Consider the following 16,453-nt stretch of genomic DNA (forward strand, 5'->3'; position numbering starts at 1 on the left):
ATAGTTCTAGTTCTTCATTCTTTGTTACGTAGCCCACATATAAGTTTAGCATATGATCTGCCATCTACTGAGGAGTACAGTTATCTCAGACAAAAATCAAAGCAGGCTGGCAGAAGTCCTTCACTGGGTTAGGTGTAGTTAGGAATGGGCCAAGCTCTGCAGTGGACTCACTCCTGCTCTGTGGAGTTGCCAATCTCTGTGTCTACATATGCCCCCTAGATCCATCAGGACATATTTGAAGTGGATTTGAAGGATGCTTAGGAACCAACATTAGCCTAAAACCTTAGAATATGCTGTTTCCACCTGGATGATTTTGTTATTAAAAAGTTTTTGGAAGAGAGAACACATGAAAAAAACAAGCTGAATCTACCAACTGTTCACTGTTTTTTTTTAATACTTCCATGTGAGAATAAACTAATGAATTATTTATGAATTATTAGTATACATACTGCTCGAAAATATCTTTTGTCTTTCGGAGGCCACAAAAATGAGAGGGCCAAATGATTCACTTATTTCCTTCATTTAGCATTCATGAATCATCTGAAACACCATGTCCAATGCCCTAGACATCACAAATTTAAACATTAAAAAATTCTTGCTCTGTAACACAAGGCATCATGGGCCAGACTGCTGAGGTGCATGCTTGGAAGCAGTGGGTCAGCTGCCTGAAGAGCCATGGCCTCCACAGTACTGGGAGCTCCTGTGCCCAGTCTATACTCACTGTGCACACATCTTGAAACTTGGAGACACAGATTAGAAAAACCTAGTAGCAATCTGCCTTGTTATATTTCTGAATACTCATTCCCATGAGAGCAGATCTTCTGTGAAAGAAGAAGGTAGGTCCAAAAGAACACCAAGTTGCAAAGGGTCTTTTGAAAAGGGATGGATGACTAGAAAAGGCTAGCCAGAAGCTAATTCCCATAGAAGATTTTATTATGCCTGTGAGGTTCTTGCATAAAGTGAGATGGTGGCCTCAGATAGAGCTTGCCTTTGAGGAGGTGGAGCTGAGATTTTGCTTCTGAAGAAGTGGTCCATGCACAGCAGCAAGAGCATGAGATAGAGAAGGAAGCCATTGATTCCATGCTTGAGGCCCAGCAAGAAGCTGTGCAGGAGCTGCAACTCCTGTCCCAGGGGGCCATCAAGCAGGACCCCAGTCAGTTCCCCTTTGAGAGAGAAAGGCCAAATTATTACACACCACTATTCTCTAACTACCAGCCCCCTGAAGGCAGGGACCATGACATCACTAAGATGTACACACAGGTGGAGCTCAAGAGGTAGAGCTGCAGGCAGCTGTCTGGACATGCTGCCTTTGAAAGCCAGATGACCAGGGCTCAAGCCTGCTTGTCACAGAATTAGGCATGCTGAGAATAAATATGAGTTTAATCAAGGGAAAAAAATCTGTAACATATGCTTAAGACATAGTCAACTAGGAACTAGCATATGTTTGTCATAGCAAGTTGTGGATGTCAGTTTTATATGTAAATTAATGTCCTGGGATTATTTGATTTCAAGTGCTTTTACTCATATAAAACTATATATTTGCTCTTCCCCACCTCATTCCCCATTCTTTTTATTTTTAAAAATTTTATTATTTAAATTATTTTTGTTACAGATGTTTCTCCTTTTTCTCACCTAGATACCCTCCTCCCAATCCCCCGCCCACACACACACAGGATTGTTGTCTGAGTCCATTGTTTATGGATATATGCATATAAGTTCTTTGGTTTATCTCATCCCTCCACCTCCAACCCCATCTTCTGAGGTTTATTAGCCTGTTCCCTACTTCCAAGACTCTGGATCTATTTTGGTCGACAGCTTATTTTGTTCATGATGTTCCACAAATAAGTGAGATCATGTGGTACTTGTCTTTCTCAGACTGGCTTATTTCACTCAGCATAATACTCTCCAGGTCCCTCCATGTTGTCACAAAGAGCAAGAGATCTTTCTTTCTTATAGCTGCATAGTATTCTATTGTGTATATATACCACAGCTTTTTTTCCCACTCATCTGTTGATGGACACTTGAGCTATTTCCAGATCTTAGCAATTGTAAATAGTGCTGCTATGAACATAGGGGTACATATATTTTTTTTCTGATTGGTATTTCAGACTTCTTTGGATATAGTCTTAGAAGTAGAATCACTGGGTCAAATGTCAGTTCAATTTTTAATTTTTAAAGGAAAGTCCATATTGTTTTCCATAGTGTCTGCACCAGTCTGCATTCCCACCAACAGTGTACTAGAGTCCCCTTTTCTTCACACCCTTGCCAGCACTTGTTGCTTGATGATTTGTTGATGCCAACCAAAAGGAACCCCCTATATTGGAGAGCATAATTGCCAAGGATACATTAGACAAGGGGTTAATTTCCAAAACATATAGAGTACTCATACAACTCAACAAAAGGAAGACAAAGAACCCAATTAAAAAATGGGCAGAGGACCTAAATAGACACCTCTCCAAACAGGACATACAAATGGCCAAGAGACATATGAAAAAATGCTCAGTGTCACTAATCACCAGAGACATTCCCCATTCTTAAGCTCATGTTATTTAAATATGAAGAAGAAAATAAAAATAAGTAAAGGTATTATGTTTGGTGAGCACCATGTTAGACCCACAGGAATCAAGAGATGTTGAGGCTTGATTTGTTTCCACAGTGAGCTACAAATGTAGTATTTAGGTTATTATGTATATATCAAACTCAAAGACAGCTTATCTAAAATACTCAATGGATAGAGGCTCTGGTATTTTTTCTTAGCTGGAATTCTTCACACTATTTCCTCCGCTTTCTATCTGACTTTGGATAAACAGTACCAACCCAAATTTCTGAAAGAAATTTCTTTGTCCCAAAGAAATTTGGTCACTGCTTCCTTTCTGACTATTGGAATACATCAGGGCTAGAATGGTTCATTAGGGCCATAATGTTAAAGGTAGGTTGGCAAAGGGAGATATAAATGGTGGGAGAGTCAGTGTGCAGGATGCTGCTCTCGTGTAGGTAGGTTGAACTCAGACTTAAATTAAGAGCTTTAGAAAGAAGGGGTGATCCCCAGAGAACTGCCCAGCCTGACTTTTAGTGACGTGAAGGAGGTAAATGATGGTATTTTTTAAATGGCTCCATTCTTATGCTTCCAGCCAAGTTAGTAACAAGGACTAAATTTACTCTTTCACATAAAACAACTAAAAAAACTGGTCAAAATGTATGAAAAATTAGTTTTCAGGGCATCATGCAATGAGAGACAGTGCTTGCTAAGATTTGGAAAACAAGCTGATCAATTTAAATATTGATGAGATGGATTAAAAAGTGACAACAGGTTTCAAAAGTAAGGAGATAGGGCAGTCTTAGACAAGTCAAGACCATAAAGACAGATGAAGGGTGATGCTTTAGTTTACATTTTTTTTTCTTTTGATTTTTGCTTGTGCTATTTTTATTCTCTCTTAGACACATGCTCTATGTTTAGAGGTAAGATGGAGAGGCCCTAAGCACAATGTAATTTATGGCCAAATATCAGTAAATCAGGATCAGGAAAGATAATTTTTTAAAAATCATACATTGACCAGTGGTAGCTCTAATTTAAAGGGATCTCAAATATAAAGAACTGAAAGTTCAGACTGAGCCATTTCCCCCACATAATTATTAAGATTCATTTTATTTTCTCTTATATGAGATCTTTATAGCCCAAACTGTTATAGAGGAGTGGCCATTGTCCACTGAGTTAAGGTAGTAAATAACTCAACCTGAATCTCAGTATGGCTTCAATTTTTACATAGTAGAGTTGAAAAACAGATGTGTAAGAAACAGTTCTCATTTGTCTGTGTTTAGAACATTTTCTTATCATTTTTAGTGACCCAAGTAAGAAGAAATTTCACAAACTATTAACATTATTTAAATATTCACAAAATAAAAAAGAAAACTCCTTTAGTTTCAGCATAAACACATAGGCACGCCTTCCCACTAAATACTCTCCTATCTTTATGACATTCATTTGTTCGCTTATAGCTGGGATTTCTGCCAAGCCTCTAGTGAAATAAGACATGTTTATGACTAAGACTTACTTTCATAGCTTCAAAAAACTTTCAACTAGATACTTAAGAAACTTAATATCTTCTTACCCTAAAAGTAACTATAATTCATGGAGATAGTAATGTCAAGAAATTTGAATTTCTTGTGGTTGCAGAGTTAAAACCAGTATTTTATGGTTAGTGGATCTATTAAGAACACCTTCAATTCTCTCTAGAGTTTGCCTGAAGACTAACTTGATTTCTTTGACCTGCTTTTATACCTTTTGTCTATGGTGTTGTTCCATAGGGTTTTATATTAGCTCTCCTGGTAGAAAATATAAAAGACTTCCATAAATTAGGGCTTCATATATAAAATGTGCATTGCTTATCAAATATATGGTTTGCAAATATTTTCTCCCATTCTGTAGATTGCCTTTTCATTTGGTTGATTGTTTTCATTACTGTGCAGAAGTTTTTAAGTTTGATGGCATCCCATTTGTTTATTTTTGCTTTTGCTGCCTGTGCTTTTGGAGTTATATCCAATAATTCACTGCTAAGACCAATGACAAGGAGCTTTTGCCCATGTTTTCTTCTAGGAATTTTATGGTTTCTTTTTAAATTTAATCCATTTAGAGTTAATTTCTGTGTATTGTGTAAGATAAGGGTATAATTTCATTCTTTTGTATGTAGATAACCTGTTTTCCCAACACTATTACTTGAAGAGACTAGCTTTTCCCCATTATGTATTCTTGGTACACTTGACAAAGCAAATACAATATAATCTCACTTATATGTGGAATCTAAACTATGTCAAACTCAGAAAGAAGAGTAGGTTTTGCTAGGGGCTGAGAGGTGGGGAAAATGGAGAGATGTTGGCCAAAGAGTACAAACTTTCAATTATAAAATGAATAAGTTCTGGGGATCTAATGTACAGCATGGTGACTATAGTTAATAATATATTGTGCATTTCAAATTTGCTGACATTATATCCTAGGTAACTGTGAGGTGATGAATGTGATAATTAGTTGATTGTGGTAATAATTTCACAATTTATGTGTATATCAAACCATTGCATTGTATACCTTAAATATATGCAATTTGTATTTGTCAATTATACATCACTAAATCTGGAAAAAAAATGAAATAAAATAAATGTTCATCCCTGGATGGGTGGCTCAGTTGGTTGGATTATCATCTCATACACCAAAAGGTTGGAGGCTTGATTCTCAGTCAGAGCACATACCTAGGTTGTGGGTTCTATCCTTAGTCAGGGCGTGTATGGGGGTGGCATCTGATCAATGTTTCTCCTTCATATCAATGTTTCTTTCAAAATCAAACATATCCTCGGGCGGGGGTTAAAAAAATTGTTCATAGCTTCATAAAGTTCCCACCTGGCAAAGAGATCCAAAATTGTACTGTCACTAGCTACGCAACATGTTTGAATTTTAAAATTTTGCCTCAAAAGAACTGTCAAAATTTAGATAATTTGGCTTTCTTATGAACATGTTACTAGAAGAATATTAATTCTTGGATGACTTAGCTCAAAGTTCAGCTTTAGAAGAGCTTCAGGCAATACCACATACTCCTCTAACACGTTCTAATAAGAAACAAAAACATATTACTCGCCCTGGCCGGTTTGGCTCAGTGGTTAGGGCGTCGGGCTGTGGTCCACAGAGACCCCGGTTCGGTTCCCGCTAAGGGCATGTACCCCGATTGGTTTGTCCCCGGCCCTGGTTGGGTCGTGAGGGTGGCAACCACTCGATGTGTCCCTTTGACATCGATGATTCTCTCTCTCTCCCTCCCTCCCACTCTATCTGAACAAAATATGGGAAAAAAATGTCCTCGGGTGAGAATAAAAAAAACAAACAACAAAAAAACATATTACTCCTATAATTCCAAGCTTCAAGCGCTACTTTGGATCTACAGAAAAGAATGGCAGTGAAACAAACACTATTATAATTTCATGTTGCTTCTCTACCAGGCCTATATACTCTCATCTGACAGCCTTAACATCAGCAACTATTTTCTATTTGTGATATTTTTCAGGTATTGAAAAATATTTGTATTGTAAAATTAACAATCAGTATAGAAAATTCAGAAAAATATAAAATTTGTAAATAACAAAATAGAATAACCCATAGTTCTATTCTCTAAAGAGCAGTTCAATTATATCTTTTTGTTTTTGCTGTGTTATTCTGACCATCTTTACATATCCTTAAACAGTCTATAAAATCAATCTCAATGGTTGTATAATGTTTTACTGTATTCAGGTGATAGATAATTTACTTAGTTACATCATTATTGTTAAGCGTATGTTTTTAACATTTTAACATTTTTTTAATTACTTTATTTTTGTTACAGATGTTTCTCGTTTTTCCCCCATTGACACCCTCCTCCCACTCCTGCCCCTGCTCCCCAGCATTATTGTCTATGTCTTTGTTTACACATAAACACGTAAAAGTTCTGTGGTTTATATCTTCCCTCCCCTGACAGCCACTTCTTCTGAAGTTTGTCAGTCTGCACCCCACTTCCATGTTTCTGGGTCTATTTCATTCATCAGCCCACCTTGTTCATTACATTCCACAAATAAGTGAGACCACGTGATACTTATCTTTCTATGATTGGCTTGTTTCACTTAACATAATACTCTCCAGGTCCCTCCATGTCATCTCAAAGGATAAGAGATCTTTCTTTCTTATAGCTGCATAATGTTCCATTGTGTATATGTACCACAGTATTGTTTTCTTTTTTTAACCCTCACCCAAGGACATTCTTGCATTTATCTTCAGATAGAGCAGCAGGGAGAGAGGGAGGAAGAGAGAGAGAGAAACATTGATGTGAGCGAGACACATTGGCTGGTTGCCACCCACATGACCCCAACCGTGGCAAGGACAAACTTCAACCTAGCTACATGCCCTTAGCGGGAACCAAACCTGGGACTCTCTGGTCCACAGGCTGACGCTCTAACCACTGGACTAAACCAGCCAGGGCTGTACCACAGCTTTTTTATCCACTCATCTATTGATGGACACTTGGGCTGTTTCCAAATATTAGCAATTATAAATAGTCCTGCTATTAACATGGGGGTACATATATTTTTTTTTCTGATTGGTGCTTCAGGCTTCTTAGGGTATATTCTTAGCAGTGGGATCACTGGATCAAATGGCAGTTCAATTTTTTAGTTTTTTTAGGAAACACCATACTGTTTTCCATAGTGGCTGCACCAGTCGGCATTCCCATCAGCAGTGTACTAGAGTCCCCTTTTCTCCACACCCTCACCAACACTTGTTGTTTGATGATTTGTTGATGGCTGCCATTCTGACAGGTGTGAGGTGCTACCTCATTGTTACTTTAATTTGCATCTCTTTGATGATTAGTGATGTTGAGCATTTCTTCATATGTCTCTTAGCCATTTGTATGTCCCATTTGTATAGGTGTCTATTTAGGTTCTCTACCCATTTTTTAATTGGGTTCTTTGTCTTCCTTTTGTTGAGTTAACATTTTTTAACATTGTAATATGGTGCACGCTCTGGAACATAATCTTCTGACTCACAGTAGATATATGCTTTATTTATGTATTTATCTTTCTGATCATCTAGTGTCCTTGCCTTGGCTCACCAACACACTTCATTACACTCTCTTAGAAACAGTATATAATCAAGGTGTGTTTTTATGACCTAAGTAGTTTAATCCAAGGCATTTTCTGGTTTGATAGAGAGATGCCAGGAGAATAAGAGAACTGTTATTTTAAGTCTGGAGCTACTAAAGTAGAGATGATGAGAATCTGCAGCTGCTGGGGTTCATAATTTTTTTCTTTGAGATGAAACCTATTTGAAGAATAAAGTCAAGTGAAACTAGCAAAGAGGAATAATGAATGGCATCCAGGGGAGTCTTGGAATATACTGGTTCTTACTACCTGACCATGGGCCCTGGGTGTTGCAAATCTTTCTTCAATTATGGGAACTTTCAAATTTTTTCTAGTATTAGGAGCATTCACATTTCCAGTTTTTGCTTAAATTAGTTTGAGTTGAGTAACCATGACTTACGAATGAAAAATAAGTTTTATTCATTTTGGCACATATGAGCCTATGAGTTCCTCTTCTTTTAAATTGATTTTAGAGAGAGAGCGGAATGGATGGGGGTGAGGGAGGAGGAGAGTGAGAGAGAGAAACATTGATTTGTTGTTCCACTTATTTGTGCATTCAGTGGTTGCTTCTTGTATGTGCCTTGAATGGGAATTGAACCTGCAACCTTGGAGTATCAGGACAATGCTTTAACCAACTGAGCTACCTAGCCAAGGCTATGAGTTCCTTTTGAGGACCACTCTTAAGAAGCAGAATTTATGGCTCAAAGAATAATAAAATTTTAAAGATTTTGATATGTGTTGCAAAATTGAATTCCAGAAAATTAACATCAATTTCTATTCCATTAATAATGAATGTATGCCACAGACAAGTTTCTGAAAAAAACAAACAAACAAATAAATGATCATGCATCTGTGAGTTTGAGGCTGTTTATAATTCTGAATCTTCATTTTATTTAATCCACCAATAATTATGGACCAGCTGCTACCGTGTGTCAAGAATTGTCCATGAAGTAGAGTACAAGAATGAAGAATAAATAGGCTTAACTTAAAAGAGCTCACATTCAGTGAGGAAAGTAGGCTTTCTATCCAAATATATCATTATGTGATCAGTGATATAACAATAATATGCTTAAAAAGTGAGAGCAAACAGGAAGATATCAGCCCCTGGACTGACTTTCAAAGACTGATAAAAGGTATACAATTTTAAGAGTCTTCACTGAAGAGGGAATAAGAACTATGAAGCAGGTGTATCCCTAGAAAAGATCGAAGAAAGTTTCTGAACACCTAACAGAGTTAAAGGAAGGTATTTCCCAAAATTAGTCAGTAAAGACTGTAGGAAGTGACTAGTTTTTTAAATGAGAAATTAGCAATGCTAGGCTTCAAAAAAGATGAAAAATCAAGGAAACATGATACCACCAGAGGAATACAATTTTCCAGTAACCGACCCCAAAGAAACGATGCTCAGTTATTTGCCCCATAAATAATTTGAAATGTTTTAACAAAGTGCAGTTAGCTGTAAGAAAACCTAGAAAAACAATGCAGTGAAATCAGAAAAACACATGAACAAAATGAGAAGTTTAACAGAGAATAGAAATCATAAAAAAATAATAACCAAAACAGCAACTCTAGAAGTAAAAAATATAAAGAAGAAATAAAAAATGCAATAGGGAGCATCAGTGTTAGAGTGAGTCAAGCAGAAGAAACAGATCATTTGAAATTATCCAGTCAGAGGAAAAAAAAAAAAAAGAATGAAAAAGAGTGAAGAAAGCCTACATGAACTATGAAATATTTGAGAAAAATAATCTAAAGATATCACCAAGAAAAACAATCTAAGGATATTATTAAGATAAAAATCTATACATTTTATAAGTTCCAGAAAGAAATGAAAGGGAAAAAGCAACAGAAAGTTTATTTAAAGAAATAATGGCTGAGAATTCCCCAAATCTGGGGAGACATCTGAATATCCAAGTTCATGATATTTATAAATCTCCCCAAAATTTCAACACAAAATGTTCTTCTACAAGACACATTATTTTTGAAAATGTCTGAAGACAAAGACAGAATTTTAAAAGTAGCAAGAGGAAAAAAAAATTCTCACATACAAGAAAACCTTCATAAGGCTGTCTGTATATTTGTCAATGGAAACCTTGCAGGCCAGAAGAGAGTGGAATCATTCAGTATTGAAAGAAAAAAAAACCCTGCCAACTAAGAATATTTTAGCTGTCAAAGTTGTCCTTCGGAAATTAAGACTTTCCCAAATAAACAAAAGTTGAGGGAGTTCATCACCACTAGACCTGCTTTACAGGAATAGTGAAAGGAATTTCTGCAGATGATATGATCTTATAAATATAAAATCCTAAAGACTCCACAAAAAAACTGTTAGAATTAATAAACAAATTCAGTAAAGTCACAGGATATAAAATCAACATAAATGTCAGTTGAAGTTCTATACCCTAACAATAAAATATTGAAAAAATAAAGAAAGAAAACAATTCTAATTACAATAGCATCAAATACAATAAATACTTAGGTATAAATTTAACTTAGAATGCACAAAAAATGTACAATGAAAAGTATGACATTGATTAAAAATTTTAAAAAGAAACAAATAAATGGAAAGATATCCATTGCTCATGGACAGGAAGAACTATTATTGTTAAAATGTCTGTACTATCTAAAGCTATCTATAGATTTAATACGATTCTTATCAAAATTCCAAAGACTTTTTTTACAGAAATAGAAAAATGATTCTAATATTCACATGGAACCACAAAAGACTTTGAAATAGCCAAAGCAATTTGAAGGCACCACACTTCTTGATTTCAAAATATATTACAAAGCTATAGTAATAAAAACAGTGTAGTAACAGAAGCAAGAGTCCAGAAATATTTCACTAATATTTGACAAGGAGCCAAACATGCTCAATGGAGAAAAGATAGTCTCTTCAATTAATGGTTCTGGGAAAATTGGATATTCACGTGCAAAAGAATGACATTGGTCTTGGCAACAACTTTTAGGCTATGACACCAAACGCTCAAGCAACGAAACCAAAAACCAACACATGGAACTACATTAAAACTATAAAGCTCTGCACAGCAAAAGAAACAATAAACAAAATGAAAAGGCAACCTATGGAATGCAAGAAAATATCTGCAAACCAAATATAAGATAATGGGTTGATATCCAAAATATATAAGGAACACATACAGCTCAACACATATGTGTGTGTGTGTTTGTGTGTGTATGACTAAAAATGGGCAAAGGACCTAAATAGACATTTTCCAAAGAAGACATTCAAAAGGCCAACAGACACATGAAAATGAAAGGATGTTCAACATCATTAATAATGGAAATGCAATTCAAAATCATGAGATATCACTTCATACCTGTTAAAAATGCTATTATAAGAAAGATAAGAGATAAATGCTGGCATTGGTGTGGAAAAATGGGAACCCTTGTGTACTGTGGTGGTAGTCACTATGAAAAACAGTAAAAAAAAAAGTAAAAAAAGTAAAAAGTAAAAAAAAGGTGAAGGGATTGAGAAGTAAAGATTAGTAGTTACAAAATAGTCATGGGGATGTAAAGTGCAGCATAGTAACTATAGTCAATAATATTGTAATAACTATGTACGGTGTTAGGTAGGTATTGGAAATGTACAGGGGAACACTTTGTAAAGTATATGATTGTCTAATCACTATGCTATACACCTGAAACTAATACAAAATAATACTGAATGTAGACTGTAACTGAAAAAAAATTGAATTTTTTAAAAATAGAACTACCATTTGATCTAACAATCTCACTTCTGGCTATATAGCCTAAGGAAATAACAATATCTTGAAGACCTATCTGTACTCCTATATTCATTGCAATATTATTCTAAATAGCCAAATATGGAAACAGTCTGTGTCTGTTGATGGGTGGGAATGCAGACTGGCGTAGCCACTGTGGAAAACAGTATGGAGTTTCCTCAAAAAATTAAAAGTTAAACTGCCATTTGACCTAGAGGTCCCACTTCAAGGACTATATATCCTAAGAAGCCTGGAACACCAATCAGAAACAATATATGCTCCCCTATGTTCATAGGAGTGCTATTGACAACAGCTAAGATCTGGAAACAGCCCAAGTGTCCATCAATAGATGAGTGGATAAAAAAGTTGTGATACATTTACACAATGGAATACTGTGTAGCTATAAAAAAGAAGGCCTTCTTACCCTTTGAGACGACATGGAGGGACCTGGAAAGTATTATGCTAAGCAAAATAAGCCAGTCAGAGAAAGACAAGTACCATATGATCTCACTTATATGTGGAATCGAATAAATAAAATAAACTGACGAACAAAATAGATCCATAGACATGGAAGCAGGAAACAGACTGACAAATCTCAGAAGGAAGCAGGGCGGGGGGCAGTAAGAGATTAACAAAAGAATTTAGATGCATATATGCATAATCAATGGACACAGAAATAGTGCAGTGAAGGCCTGGGTGAGGGGCAGGAGCCGGGTGGAAGAGGTCAATGGGGGAAAAAAAGGGGTGACATCTGTAATATTCTCAACAATAAAGATAATTTAAAATATATATTATTTATTTAACAATATAGATTAGATATAGATATAATACAATATTATTTGGCCATAAAAATAAGGAAGTCCTGCCATTTGCAACAACATGATAGATCTTGAGAACATTATACTAAGTGAATAAGATAGAGAGAGTATAGGCCTTTGTAATAGTTTGCTAGTGCTGCCACAAAAAGTACCATCAACTGGGTAGACTAAACAACAGAAATGTATTATCTTATATCCTGGAGGATAAAAATAGAAGATGAGGGTGTCTACAAGGTTGGTTTCTTTGAGGTCTGTGAAAGATAATCAGTTCCATATCTCTCCTAGCTTCTAGTGGTTTGTTGGAAATTTGGCATTCCTTGGCTTGTAAAAAGCATCACTCCGATCTTTGTTTTCATCTTTACATGGTTTCCTCCAAGCATGGATGTCTAGCTCCAATTTCCCCTTTTTATAAAGATACCAGTCATATTGGATTATAGCACATCCCAATGACTTCACTTTAAATAATTATGCCTGCTGCCCTGGCCAGTTTGGCTCAGCGGTTAGAGAGTCAGCCCATGGACTGGAGAGTCCCAGGTTCTGTTCCCGCTAAGGGCACGTACCTCGGTTGCAGTTTGTCCCTGGTCTTGGTTGGGGTTGTGTTGGTGGCAACCACTCCATGTGTCTCTCTCATGTGGATGTTTCTCTCTCTCCCTCCCTCCCTCTCCCCCTCCTGCTCTATCTGAAGATAAATGCAAAAAAAAAAAAAAATGTCCTTGGGTGAGGATTAAAAAATATATACAAATAATTATGCCTACAAAGACCCTATTTCACATAACATCACTGACAGGTGGAACTTTAACATGCATGTTGGGAGGGCACAATTCAATATATAATAATAGCAAATATCTCCTTCTTAGCAAACCCAAGGGAGATAGTAAGTCTTACAGAAGGTCCCTTGAAGAATTGTGGAGATGCAACACAAAATTAAAATTGTGGTGTGGTATATTCCAAACATAAGAGGCAACAGCCCTCCTCTTTCTCTCTTAATGGTTCCAAACAATTAACAAAGAACATCTAAAAGCTCAAGTGATACCTCAAGTGAACATGGACATTAGTTGAGATAAAAATTGCTGGCAGACCTATAGATGTCTTAAAGCTATTTCAAGGGAATGCTGCATTTTTAACTGGTTTTGGTACTCAGTTGAGTTTGTGAATGTCTGCTAATGGCTGCATGAGAGGAGACGAACTCAAGGACCAGAATGGATTAGTTACATCACTTTAGATGACAGCATGGGACCAACATAGAGGTAGATGGCGAAATAAATGCTGCCTCCCCACCAATGACATAGTGGCATTTGTGTAAGAACATCCATCCCAAAGAAAAAGGTGCTAGAGTAAAAATCCTGAATTTGTGTGAGTTGAAGCTTAAATGACTGAGAAAATAGCCACAGTAACTAGAGTTACCTGGAAGTGATTATAAGACCCTAATAATAGCCTGGCTGGTGTGGCTCAGTGGTTGAGCATTGACCCATGCACCAAGAGGCTGCCAGTTCAATTCCTGGTCAGGACACATGCCCAGGTTGTGGGCCCGATCCCCAGTAGGGGGCATACAGGAGGCAGGTGGCCAATCAATATTCTCTCTCATCGGTGTTTCTATCTCTCTCTCTCTCCTTTCCTCTCTCTCTCTAATAGCAATACAGAAAAAAATTAAGAACCTAATAATAATATTATTGCATTAGAGAGAAAAAGTATCTGGCATAGGGTGTACTGAAATAGAAACTATGGTGATTTTTGGAAATAAATAAAAACTACATTTTGTCTCATAGTGCCTAATTTTGTGATCTATCAAGTTTATACCCACTAAGTTTTCATTAACCAAGGATATTCTAAATGGTAGAATATTAGATGGATGACTTCCTATGTTTTGGTGCACTATTATGATTATCTATAGAGTACTGTATAAAGATGAAAGATTTCATATATTTTACAAGCTGCAAAACATACAGCATGTTTAAAATTAATCATAGTATTTGAGGGAGTCAGCATGATCAATATTCCCTGCCAATCTTCAGTAAATATCACACAATAAATGGATCACCTGAAAGAATACAGGAATAGGACATGTCCTCTTTTGTTTGTAATATAAACTCCTTCTACTTGTTTCTGATCACTATTCACTCTTTAAGGCAGATCAGTTTACCCAGGAGACTTGACCACAGGCACCTTGAATCCCCCCTTCTGGTGTTTGTCCTTCCCCACAGTGAGCCGACTCAGGACAGAGCCAATTCTGCCTTCCTATCTCTGGGGCCCTCCCAGGTTATTCACAGCCAGTGTGCTCCCTTCCTCACTCCCTGGTAATTGTGTCCCCTTTAGTGAAGTGAAAAGTAGGTTTTCTTCTGGAAAAAACCTTGAAGACCCCGTTTTTATAAGTTTGATGGTTCTTACAATAACTTTTCATGTAGGAAAAATGGCTTCCTTCACATGTGCACTAGACACGTATCTAGGAGTATCGTTCTCTTTCATTTTCCCTTTTTCATTATTTCTCTAATATTACCATCATTTCCTTCGGGAAGCCTCACCTTCTGTTCTTGAGGGTGAGGTGCACCAGAGTTGCAAGACCACCCCTCGCGGCTCCATGTGTGCTTCCTCCTGTCCGTCAGTGCACCACAAATCAGGATACCAACTAAGGACGGTCTCTCCTCCCCTGACCACCATGCTGGACACACCGTGTCAGAGCCACCCACGCAATAAGAACACTCCGGTCGACTTGAATCCTCACTGATGGCCCCTTCCTTCTAAGCCCAGGTCCCCAGTCATGTGGCTCCTTGGCTTTTCCTAGAACGTAGAACTGCACTGAGGGATGTTTCTCTCTCCCCCCATTCCCACTACCTTCTTGTAGGAGTTTAGGGAATCTACACACTAAATCGCCCTATAGGATGTAAGACCCTCTCTTTTCAAGATCCTTTGTATGTCTGACATTTGAGAATAAAAGTGGAACCTGTCTTGGTAGGTAAGACTACTGAGAAGGAACAGACAGCCTGTGTTTACTCAATGATGGACCCACTACAGAGGTTTCACACCATTTTGCAAGGCACAAAATATGTCTTTATTTTGCTTTGCTTTTTTTTGTTGTTGTTCTTGTTAAGTAAAATGAGAAATGATTCGCGAAATATTCATGGCCATTGTACGCCTTAAGAAAGGTGTAGTCCCATGGGTATATGAAAAAGCAAAGGCAATGTATAAAGAAAAATGTTTACTATTCTAATAATGATTACTATTTTGATTCATGCTACCCTATCACATAGTTCTCAATTTTATTGTTTATGTACATTTCCAGATACATTTTTAAACTCCTCTAATAGAGACAGTCTTCCTTTTGTGTTTTATTTACCCAAGACACTTAGCAAAGCTGTGTGTGTATTTACATGTATGTATCTATACTAAATATGCCACATATATATATCTTATGCATCTATATCTTATTTATAATATATACGTTACAAGTATACATATCTTATATAACTTCTAAGATACATATGCATATATTTTATCTCACATCTTATAATTAATACTATCATACCTGAAGTGATTCTCATTTTAACAGACTAAATTAATATTTAGTATTTGAATACTTAAATTTATACTAAATTAGTATTTTCATATTTGATGTGATTCTTGTGTGTATTTACATACATGTATACTAAATATATCACATATATGTATTATGTATCTACTATATATTTATATTTTGTATACATACTAAATATATCACATTTATGTATCTCCTATTATATGCCTCTCATGTATGCAGATCTTGTATAGCTTATAGGATATAGATTCATCTATATTATCTCACATATGTCTTATACTTAATACTTTCAGACTTGGTGTGATTATTTTAACAGACTGAATTTTTATCCTTTAGGAAGTGAAAGCCAAATAAAAAAATTTAAAATCTTAAAGAGACCCACGTTAGACTTTTAAACATTAACGATGCTATGAATTCTTAAGCTATGTGGTAAGCAAACACATTATTAAAAGTGCAAATACTAAAATGTGGAAAATACTGGTGGGAACAAAAGTGAGGACTCTGTTTGTAGAAAAGCAAAGCAGAGACTCCCTCTTGGGAGGGGCGGTGAAAGGAGAGCAGAGCAGGAGGACTGATGTCACTGAGAATCCTCCCTGGGGCAGGATGCAGACCCTCCCTTTACCCAGGCTGATGCCCCAGTCAGTGGGGCTCATTTCGCCAGAACTTGAGCATTCCTCATGATTCCTTCACCGTGTGGCGGACACCGCCTCTTAGCAGTTTGATGTGGCGCT

The 16,453-nt window shown here is 36.6% G+C and overlaps 1 pseudogene; it reads left to right on the forward strand.

The window, feature by feature from the left end:
- Window positions 1–675: 675 nt before the first annotated feature.
- On the forward strand, window positions 676–1,278 carry LOC118636681 (annotated as a pseudogene).
- The last annotated feature ends 15,175 nt before the right edge of the window (window positions 1,279–16,453 follow it).

Source organism: Molossus molossus, unplaced genomic scaffold (assembly GCF_014108415.1).
Source record: "Molossus molossus isolate mMolMol1 unplaced genomic scaffold, mMolMol1.p scaffold_m16_p_2, whole genome shotgun sequence".
NCBI lineage: Eukaryota > Metazoa > Chordata > Mammalia > Chiroptera > Molossidae > Molossus > Molossus molossus.